Source organism: Fulmarus glacialis, unplaced genomic scaffold, assembly GCF_000690835.1.
Source record: "Fulmarus glacialis isolate BGI_N327 unplaced genomic scaffold, ASM69083v1 scaffold5863, whole genome shotgun sequence".
NCBI lineage: Eukaryota > Metazoa > Chordata > Aves > Procellariiformes > Procellariidae > Fulmarus > Fulmarus glacialis.
In genome coordinates this window covers 32,766-49,870 of record NW_009203514.1, presented here as the reverse complement: position 1 = coordinate 49,870, position 17,105 = coordinate 32,766, and positions in this window count along the sequence as shown.

Genomic DNA, 17,105 nt, shown 5'->3' with positions numbered 1-17,105 from the left:
AATTCCGTTCCCCTCAGCCTTTTTGAAGCTTTTTTTTCCTGACTGCAACATGAAGACGAGTAAGCATACAGTATTGACCTTTAGCCAAGAAGTGGTGGTTGACCATGCATGAGCTGCTTATCAGTTGTGGTGAGAAGTGAAACAGATGAGTTAAAGTTTCAGAGTCCCTTGCAGTTTTCCCCTGAGAAGCAGCAGCTCCGTGCCAGTTGGTGGTAATTCTTCATAATATCCAAACTTGTTAGTGGTAACCACCTGCTGATTCTATAATATACTGACAAATTCGAAACACAATGTTATGCAACTTCTGTGCTCAGATGTGAATGACAGCACCGCATGCCAAAATATGGAGCAGGACTTGCTGGGAACTGGTGGCCAGAACCCATGTGAAAATTATGTTTTCTTTTTTAAAAAATCTATTTGGCTTCTTTAATAGTTAATGGAGAGAGACAGCTATTTTAGGACATGTTTTATTTAATCTATTTTAGATGTTTATTTAGCAAGGAGTGAGTTGGTCATATAATCCACTGACTATATTGACTAAATCTCCAATGTCTACAGACGGAGTCAAAGATACTGGGTCATATATAGATATCTATGCTATAAACATCTACACTTTGTCATATAAAACCCACAATTCACATTCAAAATCAGCCAGTCATCTGGTTCTCAAAGAGCCAGGCTTTACAGCAGGAAGAAAGCAGCAGGCAGCGATCAACGGCAGCCTTCACATTAACACAAACGGTTCCTTAAGTGATTGCACTTCCACCAGTCAGCTTCCATGAGCAGATAAATGTTTCCTTTGGGGCATGCCCAGAACCATGTACATTTTAATGGCACTGAGCAGCTAAGTGTGTAATTCATATTTATGCGCTATCAGGATTTAAAAACCAATCATTTCTCCGAATCCAGTTAAGAGACATACAGAAAGCTTTTGCACCAATTGCAGGCTCAGCAAATTGAAGCATTTTGGTTTTTTTCTTTTTATCTAGTAACTCATGGTCAGAGATTTTAAGTCTGTCTCTCAGCCAAGGAAAGCTAAACCCGTCCTAACCATTAGGCTGCAGTCTGGTGGGGTTCTATAATCCTCCTGCCATTTTTTTTTCTGTTATGCATGCTAATTATCAGTTACCTGAGCTCGAGAAAGCAGTAGGATTTGTGGTTAGCTGATGCACCCAGGAGACAGGGAGCTGCATTTACAGCATGCTCTGATGAATGCATACATTACTTATATTAATTGGAAGTGGGACTGAAGTCTAGCTCCCTTCCCTCCAGTAAGTGACTGCTAGCCTCTGGGGTTCAAAATTACATTTACTAATCTCTCTCTCAGTGGTCCAATTCATACTGAATTATTTCATGCAAAGTGGAGTAGCTTAAGGAGAGAGTGAAAACATCTGCTTCCCCTAGACTAGACAAGTCCACAGCAGCTGATAGCCTTTTGGCTGGGGTACCCTGTGCACACAGGTAGGTTTAATCTCTGGAAGCACACCAAGGTTTCTCACCGTCGAGGGGGAGGTTCTGCTCAGCATCCTCCCAGGTAAAGGGTGGCAGCACTTCCTCCATGGAAGAAAAGATTCCTGTGCATTTTGGTTTTTGTTTGTTCGTTTGTTTGCTTGTTTTTAATATAAACAAGAGGCTAACTTATTTAATTCCAGGAGTGTGCATACACCTGTGAATTCCCTATGAAGAAAAGGCAGCTCCCCGCAGTTCCAAATAAAATACTGAAATCTTTCACAGTTGCAGAATTTGAGGCAAAACCCCCTCTTTTGCATTACTTATGGCCCAGCCTGCAGAGTTTCCCATGGACAGAACTGGCTGTTTCAGCTCTCCTCCTTCTGCAGCTCCAGCTTGGATGCCTGTGAATTCTGCTCAGCAGCTTGGCACCTGAAGGCACTGTGACAAGTAGCACTGTGACACATTATCCACCTTCACAGATCTGACCCAAAGTGATTTATTAAGTCTCACACAAGAGGTGTGCAGCGGGCAGCAGGGTTGAACTTGTCTCCTGAATCTTAATGTAATACCTTATCTACTTGATTGTCCTTTCTCTGAAGGTTTAACTCCTGAAAATCTTGACAACCAGATGCTCTTCAGTTACATTTTAATGTCTCAGGATTCAGTCATGCACATATTGCCCAGGGCAAATTCTGATTTGTGGGATCAAAGACAATTATTTTTCATTTTATGCTTCATGGGTAGGCATTCTGTAATGTGAAATGTAACTTAACTGTCCTGTTTGATGTATTGATGGTTTCTTTCCTATTTTGACTTGAAAGGATTATAATTTTCCTAAAACATTTTTTGTATGCAATAAAATGGAATTATTTTTTTCCTTTTTCCCCCCTTCTTTTTCTTGTTTTTTTAAACATAACATGCAAGGGAAGTGTCATTCTGGTTACTGAGGCTTGAAAGAGAAGAGCAATACCTCCCACAAGCTCGAGAGAAAGTAAGTTTGAATAGCAGTAGTGCTTACTGGCCCTCAACGGAAATAAAGGTAGCTGAGCAGGACTATTTGGAATGACTAAAAAAATAGTTCATTTGTATTTTATATAGAGTCATAGAATCATTAAGGTTGGAAAAGACCTCTAAGATCATCGAGTCCAACCGTCAACCCAACACCACCATGCCCACTAAACCATGTCCCTAAGCGCCTCATCTACACGTCTTTTAAATACTTCCAGGAATGGTGATCCCCCCACTTCCCTGGGCAGCCTGTTCCAAGGCCTGACCCCTCTTTCAGTAAAGAAATTTTTCTTAATGTCCAATCTAAACCTCCCTTGGTGCAACTTGAGGCCATATTTTATTATATATGGGAGAGATTAGTCCTCAAAAGTCAGGGACACTCTACACTTAACAAAATAGTATGATTATTACTATAAGTCTGAACAAACCAACTAGCTCTGCATGGATCTAGTCAAACTAACTGAATTACGTAGCTTGTAACCTTAAGGTACCAAACCCCTAAATCAGAGGCAGGGGAAAGGGAGATACTGTTCTAAGGTACATAGTCTGTTGTATTTCTGCTAAACATCGAAGATGATAGAGAGGCAGATGATGGCAATCAGTAGCTACTGACAAAGCTTACAAAGAGGAACAGCTAGCTGCGGTGGGTTAGCAGGCAGCCCTACCTACAGAGTCAGATGCAGCTCAATAAGGTCCTGCTCATCTGCAGACCAGTGAGAGACCTCCAGAATTTGGCACAACAACCTATAAAAGGTGTTACGAAGGAGGTACAGGTTAGTCAGTTCCTCTTCTAGTCACCTCATCAGAAAATTAAAGAAAGTTTTAAGTTACTGCTGCTGTATTCTTGGAAAGGGGTAATTCCTTCCTGTATGCTCTTTTTTCTCCCTTCTCCTTCTTTTGTCCCATCTCCCTCAAAGAACTGTTGTTTTGTCAAGACAGTTGATTCATAATTTGGGAGTGGAGCTCTTTAAGTACTCAGGGAGTTGGACTTAGCTTCCAGATTTCTGGGCAGGGGCTCACGCTGGTATTTACAGAAAGCCCCTGGAAAATGAACTCTGTCATGCTGCTGCCAATAAAAAATTAAGGACTTGCAGAAGGAGAGTCTGTTTATACCTAAATCCAAAAACATGTTTTACAAAGGCTTAAGGATAGGAAAGATCGTAAGTTGGTCTTATTTGTCCACTTCCACTTAGCCCCATAATTTCATTCAATGACTTTTCCAAGGGGCCAAAGAGGTCTTTGTGTCTTGGAATGGGCTCTGCTTTGAAGAGTCTCTTTTCAAAACCTGGAGAAACCACTGCCGTGTTCAGAGGAAGCTGGAGTGAGGGAAGAGAATAGTTAACTCTCAGATTATTTGCCCTCATTATTAAAACTTAACTTCATTTGAATTTATCTTTGTCTTCCTACTGTTGGCCAATGCTAGGCTTTCCTGCACTAATACCTCTTTAGGACCACATAAACCCTAATAGGTGCGATTTCCACCTCAACAAATCTAAACACCAATGCAAACCTTACTCAACAGAAATATCTGCAAGAAACTATAAACATTTATTTTAGAATAAAAAACCAGCCTTGGGATAAATTTGAAGGAGTTGTTTAATTAAACAACTCTCTTCCTTACTCAATATGCAAAAAGCAGCAGCTGAATTCCTAATGTGCCCTAATTCTTCAGAAAATGAAATCAGTCTTTGCCGTTCTTAGAGCAAGCTAAATCCTTCCTTTGTCTCCATTATTCCCCCTACATCTATCAGATCATCAGCAGATGTTTATGCCATTTTCTGTGTAAGCTGGGATCTTGCTCTCTTATGTACTGCTGCAAACATGAAGAGAATATTACAGTCTTGTAGCTGCTGCGCAAACAAAAGGGATGCCAATGACAGTGATTCGGTATCTATTTTAAGAAGAACAGCAGGCAGGCTCTCAGTTTCCTTTATGCAGTCCCCACACTAATAACAATTATAGTCTGTAGGTCTTTACCTGTAGAAAGGCAGAAAGAAATTTGCGAATGTGAATATGGAAAAAAAAGAAAAAAAAGAAAAAAAAAGAAGAGTCAACTCTTTTAGGGTCTGATAAGGCAGAAATACATGTTGCAGTGATGCCATTGGGTACAATGATCCGTCCCAATGAGCCATCCCACATATGAGAGTTCCTTGTTCCCCTCACTCCTCCAGGACTGTGGTATGGTCATGAGAGTCACAAATCTGAAACTCTTGCTGAGGTTCTAGTTTTATGCATATGGACACCATTCATCAACTTGTATATTAAATGATAAAATGAGTGATATCATCAGTGAATCATCTTAAGTAACTTCCTGATCATATTTCCCTGAATTTGGTGTGTATGCGGAAGTTCAAAAATGAAATTAGAGTGAGCCTTAACTAATTTAAAGTAAAAGCTGCCTGTGATGGAAGTCTAAGTTACTTACAGTTACGTATATTTATCTTAAGAACTCCAACTCTCAAAGAATCACTAACTAGCGGGAGGAAACTTGCCAGAATTCTCTCTATCCACAGGATTAAATCCCCAAAGAATTTCAAGAAATACCCCTGTTCTTTTACAAATTAAAATATTAGATCCTGGCATGCTCACTTAGACAAAAAACAAATGGTTCCATTGCCAGAAGGAACAGTAAAGAAATTTTAAGAGTAAAATTTATGTGTGCCTTTCCTTATATCCCTTTTTCTACTGAAGTGAGGAACTGTTGGTGGAAAATCAGTGTGGATTATCTCAGCAACCTCTTAGATATTTGATAAACTGCTTCACAGGGGAATGATCTGAGTCTGGGTGGCAGTTAAATAATCTGGTCAGTGATTGACTGTAATCCAGCTGCCAAGAGATTATGTGGATGCCATTCAAAGTGAGTCTTGTTTTAAAAAACTTTTCTTGGTCAATTAGAGATCTGTCTCTTTCTTTCAAGCAATGGGGAATGTTCTTGTTACAAACATATATGCTCATTCATCCTCTGTGTGCTGGGCATCCTGGGCACTTTCTGTGTACTTATGAGTTGAGTTATTCCTCCTTAGAGATGGACCTCATTTTGTAGATTAAAACACACCAATTTCATTGTTTAAATATAGATATCTACATGTGTGCAAAGTATCTGAGTATTCATTATGGACAATGAAGATCTGATCAATACTGTGGAGCCTAAAGAGCTGTTCCACTCACCAGATGGTACATTAAGATGTACCTTCTACGACCTACCACAGCAGGTTGGTTTTAGTTTTCTGTTGGTCCCTGGGGCTACCAGTGAGTCACAGCATGGATCACTTAGACATCCTAGCACACCTCCAGTATCACTTGACACCTGTGTTATCACAACTGAAAAAAGCTCTCTACTGACAGTAATGGGGGCCTGGACACAGCGTACACATGTAGACAAAATGCTTATATAGAGAGAGTCGAGAAATACAGCCTGTCTGCTTTCAGCTGGGAAAATATTTGCAGACCATTAGCCTCTTTGGAGTTGAAACGAACAATTTCCTTCTTCAACAAAACACAAAGAAAAGGTCACGCTGATTTTGAGATAATGGCTGCTGTTATCTACCAGAGGGATAGGATGTGAGCATTGAAGGTCTTGCTTTGTGTATTCCAGACCATAACTTTCAGAGGGTACATTATTCTGAGAATCTACCACAGTGAGGGCTACAGGATTTCTCTTCTCTAATGAATAGTGAAGGAAGGAAGGCAACATAACAGATGAAAAAATATTTGAGACAAATATGATGCTACTGTCCCAGTCACTTTCTGTTTTTCACTTTCTGGTTTTGATGGTTTTCTTTTTGGCAACTGCTCCTGAAATCTTATACTTAGCACTAGCATCTAATTCTCAACTCATTTCATCCTGCCTCACTTTTTTATTCTGGAGAAACAACTAATCATACTGCCAGGAATTTACAATTTGTTATGTCTCTGTATTACAACAGGGTGACTCTCTGGAGAACTGGGTTTGATTCTCTCCTCTGACAGTAAAATATGGTGTATTTTTGAGTAAATCCCCTTATGATTCCATCTTGGTTAGTTGAAAAGTCTCATTAAATTTAATTTACTTTGTGTCCATATTTCTCTTTCTACTGTTAGGTGAGATTTATTTATGCAAGGTAGGCAGGTTATCTGTCAAAGCCTGAACTAGTCATCTTTATATTCTTTGGAGAGAAATAAAAACTGCAATAGGACAATTTGTCTAATTCTAAGGTAAGTATTACCTCCATAGGTACCTATTTCTCTCCAGCGACTAGAAAAGATGGGAGACTAGCATAAACTGAGAGATGTAACTTTTAAATATTTATAATTCGGTGAGGTGAATTGCATGTTTTATAAATAGGACTTCAGGCAAAAATACTTTAAGTACGTTGTTTATTTAAGTGGCCTGAATGGAGAGCTCTCATGATAAAATTAATTGTGATCAGTTAACATATCAACCTAAATCATTCTGTAAAGCTTGAGGAAGCATAATAAACTGTCGTTTGTATTTAGCAGCAAAACTGAGAAGAATCAGAAAAAACCTACAAATGTGAAACTCTTGGTTTTTGTCAACTTAATTTTCCATCATTTATGCAGTCAATTCAAAAAGAACAGCATAACACAGACGTATTTTTATTTGGCTTTTTGTGTGTGTCTGTGTGTGTCTGTGTGTGTCTGTGTGTGTGTCTCAGCTGTGTTTCTCTGGCGTTTGATATCTTAACCTGTTACATTCTGAGTATGAAACCTGTATAAAACGAAAGAAAGAATACTTACTTCCTTGCAATTACAGTCCCCACATAGCAGTCTTTTACAGATACAAAATGTGTCTGTCAAAAGGAAAGTTGTACATCCGTGTTTGCGTCCGCGGTGGCTAAAACAACAACAAAAAAAGACCTAAACCTCAGCAATGGCTGTTTCAGGTGGTTATAAAGGCATTAGTTATAAACCATTCTAGCAAGAAGTATCTCCAGACAGATTGCGATATTCTCACTTCTGGACTTCATTAGGAGTAGACTCTATAAATATGTAAAAAAATTCTTTAGGTAAGCAGGGCCTCCCTTGGAGAAAGAATGTAGGCTAGGCAACCTCTTGAGGCCTTTCCAGCTGTATTTTCAATGATCTTTTGGTTTTGTGCTTAGCTGCAATGAAAAACTAGAGAGCATGTCTATCAGGACATGGATTTCATTGAGAGAAAATTGAAGAAAATCAGGACACAGGCTGCACAGAGAGCTTCAAAACAGAGTCAGCTGAATTACTTGTTATTGATACATGACTCAAAATGCACAATAATAATTTTGGAGGATCATTACAGCTTGAAATTTCATGTTTATATGAGCTACCAAACTCATGTTATTATTCCTCCGTTAGTCTCTTCAATTACTTAACAGTACAGAACAAATAAATTGCCTCTTTTTAGACTACTTGGAAGGTGCTTGATGGAGAAATGCTTGATTTACAGGAGCAATACATGTTACAGATAAACATGCATGTAAATGGCTCCTTTCTCTCAGGAATTAATAGCACAGGGAAAAGCTTTGCTGCCATTCCAGAATGTGAACAAAAATTTGAGTTTTTCTCTCTTCCCTTTGGCCATCCTTACACCGAGGACTGTCTTATTCCACAGAAGGCATTCTTGAAGACAATAGGTCTAACAGGAGTGGCAGAAGAAAGGTGGTAGAAAGGTTCCCTTCTGAGCAGAACTCCATCCACTTGATTAATGGGTAGAGAGGTGATTTATGCAATATATTAACAGAAACATCTGTTGGCAATGATATTTATTAGTGACTGCATCTGTAATTAAGCCCTGATCACAATGAAAAATAAAGTGCTTATCTTTAATATGTAAAATCTTCTGGAGATGGAAAGAGAGGGAGCACCTCTCCTATGCTGGGTTTCTCTTGTGCTTCTTTGATTCAACTGTCCCTGATTCAGCTCATCTGAATGCTAATTGCTTTCATTTTCATCCAGCTTTCACTCTACAGCGAGGAAATAATACTGGGCTGACCCATCAGGGACAGGAAACTGCTGATGGTCAACTGGTTTGAACAGTTCTACATTGCTACCATCTGAGAATATGTCTTACAAAGTAGTGACTATTAGATGATAGATAGATATTGCTCTATAGAAGATATGAATAGGTAGAAAAATAGACAGACAGGCAGCAGATGAATAGATCTGCTGCTCCTTGATTGTTTCAGATGCCAAGATTGCAAGTTTAACAGACTGACTGATTGATTATGTTCCTCCTAGATATTTAATGGTTATAATAATAGCTGGGGTCAATCTGCCAGCAGTTGCTCATGAAAAGTAATTAATCTGATTCATACCCTTACCCAGGGGAAAATAAATTATGTATATATCATCCTTTGGTTGTCCTTTGCAGGCAGAATTTCCTGGCTTCTAAAGCACTCTCAATCTAGATACAGAGTAAGGGTTTCTTTATTAAGAGAAATAGAAATTTAAGGTCTGTGAAAGCTCAGAAGCAAAATGTCAATCAACTGAAGGTGAAAGAAATTCATAAACTTGAAGTCATCTGTTCATCTCTGCATTCATACTCTTTGGTACTTAGAAGGAATCAGATTCTCTGTGTGTGCCACTCTCGCACTACAAACTGCACATGTGGCTGAAAAATAATTTCTGGAAAAAACACCTTCTTGTTTTGGGCAGACAGATGAAGCTGGATTCTTCTTATCTAAAAGCAAAGTGTCTTTTGCCCTGAAATGGTCAGGCAGTTGGACTACATGATTGTTGTAGGTCCCTTCCAATGGAAAATATTCTATTCTATTCTATTTTTCAAGCTAAATTTGTAGGTGGTCAGTGGAGACACACAGGCACTTCCAAATGTGAATTCAATCTCCCTTAAGATGTGACTAACAGAGGTTAGATGAATTAGAGGTAGGAAATTCTGGATTTCATTTAATTGGATTTCATTTTATTGCCTATAGAGACGGTCTACACAACCAGCTTATATTTGATTTCTAACTTCTGAATAGCTAATAAAAGGTAAAAGAACTTCACCTGCTTACTTATTTTGTTTAGACTAATTTATTTTCATCACTCACTAAGCCTTCTTTCATCTTTATGAAGGCTTCCTGCACATACTCCTCCTGCCCCCATTTCCCACAGCCCCCTCCGAGGCAACGTCTAGAAGTTACAATGCAATCTAAACTGAGGATTTTACGCTTGCCCACAGCAATTAGCCATGTAGGTTTAATTGCCCTATAGTCAGATTTATGCATCAAAATCTGTTACACACCTTTGAAAAATCTCTCTCTCCACCTATGCAGTAGTATACACAAAGACTATCTTCTGCTTTCAGGTTTTCTATCATCTAAGAGGACTAAACACTACAGTGATGCTCTATGGGGCCATGAATTTTGATTAATTCTTCTGCAATTTGCATACCTAATTAAACAACCTGCCTTCATTGTCTGAGCACCACAGTGTTTGGGATTATGTACAGTTCCCTTTACAAAGCTGCATTTTCTTTGCATAAATTTTAAAAGAAATATTTCATAAAAGAAGATGCTGCTTCTTCAACTTCTGCTGTTCTCATTCTTTCAGTCTTTGTTTTTCCTGAGACTCTGAAATGCTTGAAGTCTTCACGCTTTCATTTCCATTCTCTTGGGAAGACACTACAGTGAGAGACTAGAATGAAGTCTTGCCTGTGGCTTCTAACCTCCAGTCAGGCATTAAAAATAAAATAATTTTTTTCTCAACTGCAACACCAAAAACATGTTGCTATGGTAGCAACAATGTCACTGGATAAATGCTATGATCAGCTTTCACAGATCCCATTCAACTTGGTTGGGAGAGCCTTGCCTTATATAGCATGGTTGGAGGTTAAAAATGTCTACTTTGTCATACAGCAAGGGTCAGTAGTCCCAATCAGTAATCTCAGTCTTTCTTACATTACTGTTTTCAAAAATAACCAGGACACCAAGTAACACCTAAATTAGTAAACAATAATGATAATTATACCTGAGCTGCAAGCTGAAGTCAGTATGATCTACAGAATAAGTTACCACACAACCCGGCAGCTCAAGAAACTTGTGCTTTAGTCCTTCATCTTCCATCAAATTCTTACCCTACTAGGCCTCCAGCAGATGGTTCAGAAGGACACAGGTCTCCTGTAGGACCTCAGTCATACCCGCCACCTTGAGTAATCCAAGGCATCTCAAACAACACAAAAGTCCTGTGAATGGACAACTGCATCAAGTCCTTGATATTAATATTCCCACTTTTAGTGGTGGGATTTAGCTTTAAATACATGCACTTAAATAGAAGTGTCTATGGTATATGTTAGGTGTAATGCTTGAGTCAGCTGCCTGTACAAGTGAAGAATTTTTTAGATCTGTTTTAAGATGTCAGTTGTCTGACTTGGATCCCATTTGTCAGTCCCATGCAACTGTCCTGGAAACCCCAAAAGTAACGCATATAGTAACCCTAAAGCATCTCATATAATGTTCATCATAATAGATGGGCAACTGAATAACATTTTAAGACACTACCTAATTAGCTTCCCCTATGAGATATACCTTCACTTACCCTTCTTGTCAGAAGGCTATAGGTTTCATGCATTCCTACATTATATTTGTCATCATGTAGGTGTATAAGATATTTCAGGACATCTCAAACAGCAGTAAGCATTTGTGAACAATTGAATCTCTAGCTGTTTTTTACAAGGTTAGATTTAGCTGATACCAGTCCCGTCTCTCGATAATATTTAACACCTACACTTTTTTGTGAAGCTAGATATAAGTGCTAATAATAACGTATTATTATTAGTCAATCAGTAAGAAGAAAATTCTCTGCAGCTCTAGAATGCAGGACAGAATTTGTCTGCTTTAACATAACATTGAAAGGCTGCTGTCTCAGTCTGACATAGGTGTCCTCTTGGCTGCCTTCATGGATTTAGAGAGAGAGAGGCATCAGCAGAGGACAATTTATTTCATTTCAGGATACTGTGCCTAAGGTCATGAGTACTGCTCTCTGAAAGACACCTACTTCTCTCCATCACATATCCAGGGAACCTTGTTTGACTAGTGGAGATTTAGAACTCTGGTGTTAAGCTAAGTCAGTCCTACCCAAAGTATTTTAATTGCATATGGAAATTTCTTGACTATGGGTCAATACAGTTCATACTTGAAATACGTAGGAAAGCTAGTATGAAAAAATCTTGCCCTAAGTTCAGAATAGAGCATAACAGAAACCATAGAGCTGCAAATCTGACACTTTTTCATGTCTTATTTTGAAACTGAACTCCTGAAGAAATAATAAAGCAGGTGATAAGGTTTTGTTTGTTTGATTGTTTGTTTTTTAGCTTCTTTGTTTTCTATGTAAAACTTCATTTCATGAACACTGACCAAGCAGAGTTGTATAGAAAAGCAGATAGGAAAAATCAGTTCTAAGGACCATATTGCAGATCTATTTGATATTTTTAGTTTGCTCTCTGGAAAAAAATCAGAACATGCAGCAGCAGGGTTCTGCTCTTCAAAGCCCTAACATCTGAGAAGCGAGAGGAATAAATTAAATATTTTACCTGTTGAAAGTGTCCAGGGGTGTCTCCTGAGTTTCCTGCAGAGGACTGTGAAGGAAGCAGCATAGCAAACAAGAGGGGCAATGGAACAGGCTTTGACATGTTTCAGCAAGTTCACTTTGTTTCACCTGCTACAGCGCAATTGCCCTGACTTTCTATCTAAAGTGTAGGATCTGTCCCTTCTGGTTTTCTTTTGTGGGCAGCTCCACTTAACCATCTTTTTGTGTCTGCAATGTCTCACAGAGCACCTCTGCTCTTCATTGTGTTTCTGCTTTAACTTTTCTTCTCACTCTCGTATCCTACATGCCTTTTTTCTTTAGAAAGCAATGTGATATTGAAAAAGATTCAGCCCAATTTCAGCTGAAATTCAGTTGAAAAAAAGTGTGCTTACAAATACATGCAGTAGAGACAGAATTCACCTTTGGTTCCTGAATTGGGATTCATGCTGAAATTTAGATACTTAAAGTTAGATACCCAAAAATTAAACTTCTAAATTAGACATAGAACCCTTTTAAAACCACTGGTGAGTGATATCATGTCTGCAATGTTCATCTCACCGTCTTACATGTTTTACTTAGGAAAAAATAACCACCCCCTGGAGGTGCCTGTGTAGCCTGTTGACTGCATAGGAAGCCTGTGACACACACCTTGGTTCGGATCAGATGAAACCCAACCACATGGAACAGTATTTCTGATGCAAGACAATTTTTTTTTTTAACAATTATTATTAAAGGTTATCAAAGTCTAGCCGTTTTAGTTTAGTTTTGCCAAAATATTGACAAGAGAATCAGAAAAGGGAACACATGAGTCAGGAGGCCTTAGATGATAACTTTTAAACTTTACACCCCTACAAAAAGAAGAATAGCATGTATTTTTCAGCTACCTTATCAGGCTGACTTTTACCAGGAAGAGGTCAAGTTGCACTCTGCTTAGAATCATAGAATCATAGAAGCATAGAATTGTTTAGGTTGGAAAGGACCTTTAAGATCATCAAGTCCAACCATTAACCTAGCAGTGCCAAGTCCACGACTAAAACATGTCCCTAAGCACAGCATCTACATGTCTTTTAAATACCTTCAGAGGTGGTGACTCCACCACTTCCCTGGGCAGCCTGTTCCAATGCTTGACAACCTTTTTGGTGAAGAAATTTCTCCTAATGTCCAATCTAAACGTCCCCTGGTGCAACTTGAGGCCATTTCCTCTCGTCCTATCGCTTGTTACTTGGGAGAAGAGACCAACCCCCACCTTGCTACAACCTCCTTTCAGGTAGCTGTAGAGCGCGATGAGGTCTCCCCTCAGCCTCCTCTTCTCCAGACTAAACGGTCCCCGTTCCCTCAGCCGCTCCTCATCAGACTTGTGCTCCAGGCCCTTCACCAGCTTCGTTGCCCTTCTCTCTCCAGCACCTCAATGTCCTTCTTGTAGTGAGGGGCCCAAAACTGAACACAGGATTCGAGGTGCGGCCTCACCAGGGCCGAGTACAGGGGCACGATCACCTCCCTACTCCTGCTGGCCACACTATTGCTGATACAGGCCAGGTCCTGTTGGCCTTCTTGGCCACCTGGGCACACTGCCGGCTCATGTTCAGCTGGCTGTCAACCAGCACCCCCAGGTCCTTTTCCTCTGGGCAGCTTTCCAGCCACTCTTCCCCAAGCCTGGAGCGCTGCATGGGGTTGTTGTAGCCCAAGTGCAGGACCCGGCACTTGGCCTTGTTGAACCTCATACAGTTGGCCTCAGCCCATTGATTCAGCCTGTCCAGATCCCTCTGTAGAGCCTTCCTAACCTCAAGCAGATCAACATTCCCACCCAACGTGGTGTTGTCTGCAAATTTACTGAGGGAGCACTCGATCCCCTCATCCAGATCGTTGATAAAGATATTAAACAGAAGTGGCCCCAAAATTGAGCCTTGGGGAACACCGCTCGTGACTGGCCACCAACTGGAGTTAACTCCATTCTCCACAACTCTTTGGGCTCGGCCATCCAGCCAGTTTTTTACCCAGCGAAGAGTGTACCTGTCTAAGCAGTGAGCCGCCAGCTTCTCTAGGAGAATGCCGTGGGAGACAGTGTCAAAGGCTTTACTGAACTCCAGGTAGACCACATCCACAGCCTTTCCCTCAGCCACTAGGCGGGTCACCCAGTCATAGAAGGAGATCAGGTTAGTCAAGCAGGACCTGCCTTTCATAAACCCGTGCTGAATGGGCCTGATCCCCTGGTTGTCCTGTATGTGCCCTCATGATGGCATTCAAAATAATCTGCTCCATAACCTTCCCTAGCATTGAGATCAGACTGACAGGCCTGTAGGTCCCCGGATCCTCCTTCTGGCCCTTCTTGTAGATGGGCATCACATTTGCTAACTTCCAGTCAACAGGGACCTCCCCGGTTAGCCAGGACTGCTGATAAATGATTGAAAGTGGCTTTGTTTTGAGCACTTCTGCCAGCTCCCTCAGTACCCTCGGGTGGATCCCATCCGGTCCCATAGACTTATGTGTGTCTAAGTGGTGTAGCAGGTCGCTAACCATTTCCCCTCAGATTATGGGGGCTTCATTCTGCTTCTTAGACTTGATCTCATTTATATTTCACACATTGGCTCAAAGCTCAAACCTGAACCTTAGAGCTTAATTTGTGTAATTTCTGATGTACCTGTCCTGAAAATGTGAAGGCAGTTTTCTTTAGACTTGGATTTTTTTCCTAGAGGTTTTGGTGACTTATACCTCAGGCAGAATTTAACTTGAAATAAGCACCCCTTGCAGAAGGGAGCTCCTCATGAGCACTAACCATTTCCCTTTGGCTCGGTCTAGCCCACGTGCCTCCCCTGCCAAAATCCCTCTTGCTCCAGCCTGATACCCGCTCTCCGGCTGAGCATTTACAGCAAAGCATTTCATGACTACTCACCGTGTTTGGTTATTTGGGCTGCCCCATTGCACACATCCCTAGCAATAGGCTCTTACATTTTGTTTTCGCCCAGCACATCAATTCCTGCAACTCCTTCACTTGCAGGGGAAACACAGACCAACCACAAAGGATGCATGTACTCCCCTGCTGCCTTTTCCTCTGCACATGCTTACCCAATGTGAAATCAGCTACTTGGTGTTTGTCCAATTTTGCTCTTAAAAGCCTTGTTTTTCTCATCAAAAAAGATTTTCAGCACTCCAAAGCCTGTTAGAGGGGACACTTTTTTAATGAGTCTTTTACCAGACGATATTGCAGTGTTGCCTGTACCCCCTCTTGCTGATGCCACACAGTGGCACAGACTCCAGTTACAACCTTTTTATCGAGATATTTCCAGTGGTTACACTTCTTGGAGCTATTTTATAAGTGCTCAGGTAAACAGAAGTGCAGGGGAACAGTAATTTGGAATAGGTGGAGCTATATGAATATACAGGGGAAAAAACATCTCTATATAGGGAAAAACAGCATAGGTACTGAGCAAGGCAATGCTGGGAAAAGTGTGTGTGTGTCTGTGTGTCTGTGTGTCTGTGCGTGTCTGTGTCTGTGTGTGTGTCTGTGTGTGTTCTGGAATATTTTTACATACTGCTAGGAAAAAAAAAGACCCATTTTTTCCCTTGAGGAAAAGGAAATTAAAATTTAACATTTCTCCAAAAGTCTTCTCCCTGAAATTATGCTGTAGATCAATTTTTTTCAAATAGTTTCAATAGTTTAAGAATAACCTGCCTTTGTGAATTCTCATTGTGTCATAAGCAAAAGCAACATTAAGCAAATGCCTATTCCACCTGCAAGTGCCAAAAGGAAAGTATGGGGGAAAAAAAAAAAAAAAAAGAGAGAGAGAGAAACAAAAAGAACCCAAGATTTTAAATGTGAGCTGTGAATTAATCAAATTAAATTATATTATTTCTGGGAGGAAAGAAAATTACTGGTGTTCTAATAGTTGCTACTTTATTAAAAGCCACTTTATTTTTTTTCCAAAGCTTTTAAAGCAGAGACAGACTGAGATTAAAATCCAACCAGTGTTTAAAAGCTACTTTCCTTTTGTTACTGAGCTTCTGGAAGGGCACTCAGGAAAACAGATGCATTAAAAGCTGAGGGATGAGGATAGACAGCACTTGCACCTCGTTGCTTCAGTGTATTTTGTCCTCTGCCCATGCAAATGCCAGAAACAGCAAAGCAAATGCCACATGCCAGAAAATTAGGTAAGCACCTGCTTAACTTAAGTACTGAAAAAAAATTTGCAATTTTCTGGGTAGTTCAGTGAGAGAAATCAGGATATGAAAAGGCATTGGGTGTGTTTACTCTGCTAACAAGCTTACAATTGCACTGGGGACCAAGGCTGGGCTATAACTTCATTTTTAACATGGCCAGGAAACCTTCTCCAACACCAGGAGCAGACTACAGAGAGAGCTGGGCTATCACTTTGCTGATGCCTGAGAAAACCGGCTGCCGCTAGCAATGATTTTTGAGCAGCAGTGGGTCCAGAAGACGCAGGTATATCTGCTGGAAAAGCCAGAGGAATTGCACCAGGGCAGATAGATTAGCATGTGTCCAGGGGTCTGCATATCCATGCGAGCCCTAAAATATCCTGCGAGGTCCTGACACATCCTAGAGCAGGACAGCAAAAGGACTTGTGAATGCATGAGGGACCCCGTGAATGCCAAACAAAACAGCTGACTGGTAAGACAAGAGTAAAACTGGTCACGCCTGATGAGAACCAGTTTTGAGGAGTCTCCAGGGTGGTCTTGAACACTGTGGTTTTGTACAGTGTCAGCACAGTGAGTGCAGGCAACGCTCACAACATTCTGCCTCTTGTCTGTACGTAGAAGAGCATGCTGGGAGGGATCATCTGGCTAAACATCAGTACACCTACAGCTGATCTAGGTGGGCTTCCTCTATAAGCCAAGGAGAGCTAGAGAGGGGAGTCTGCAGTGCAATTTGTCTCATTTTAAAACAAAGTATCTAAAACGAATCAGGTAAATCGCATCTCAAAATAATCTATTCCTCTCTTTCGACCAAAGAGAGCCTGGGCTACCTGGCCTGAATTTAGGCACCTACCTCTTAGATGAGAAAATAATGTCAGATGAATCCCACCTCTTTGCACCTGACCAGATGATCCCACTGGGACTGCATCTCTAACGGTAAAAGCTTGCTTTCTTCGTAATGGTCTCCCATTATGAAGACCTTAAGACACGCAGTT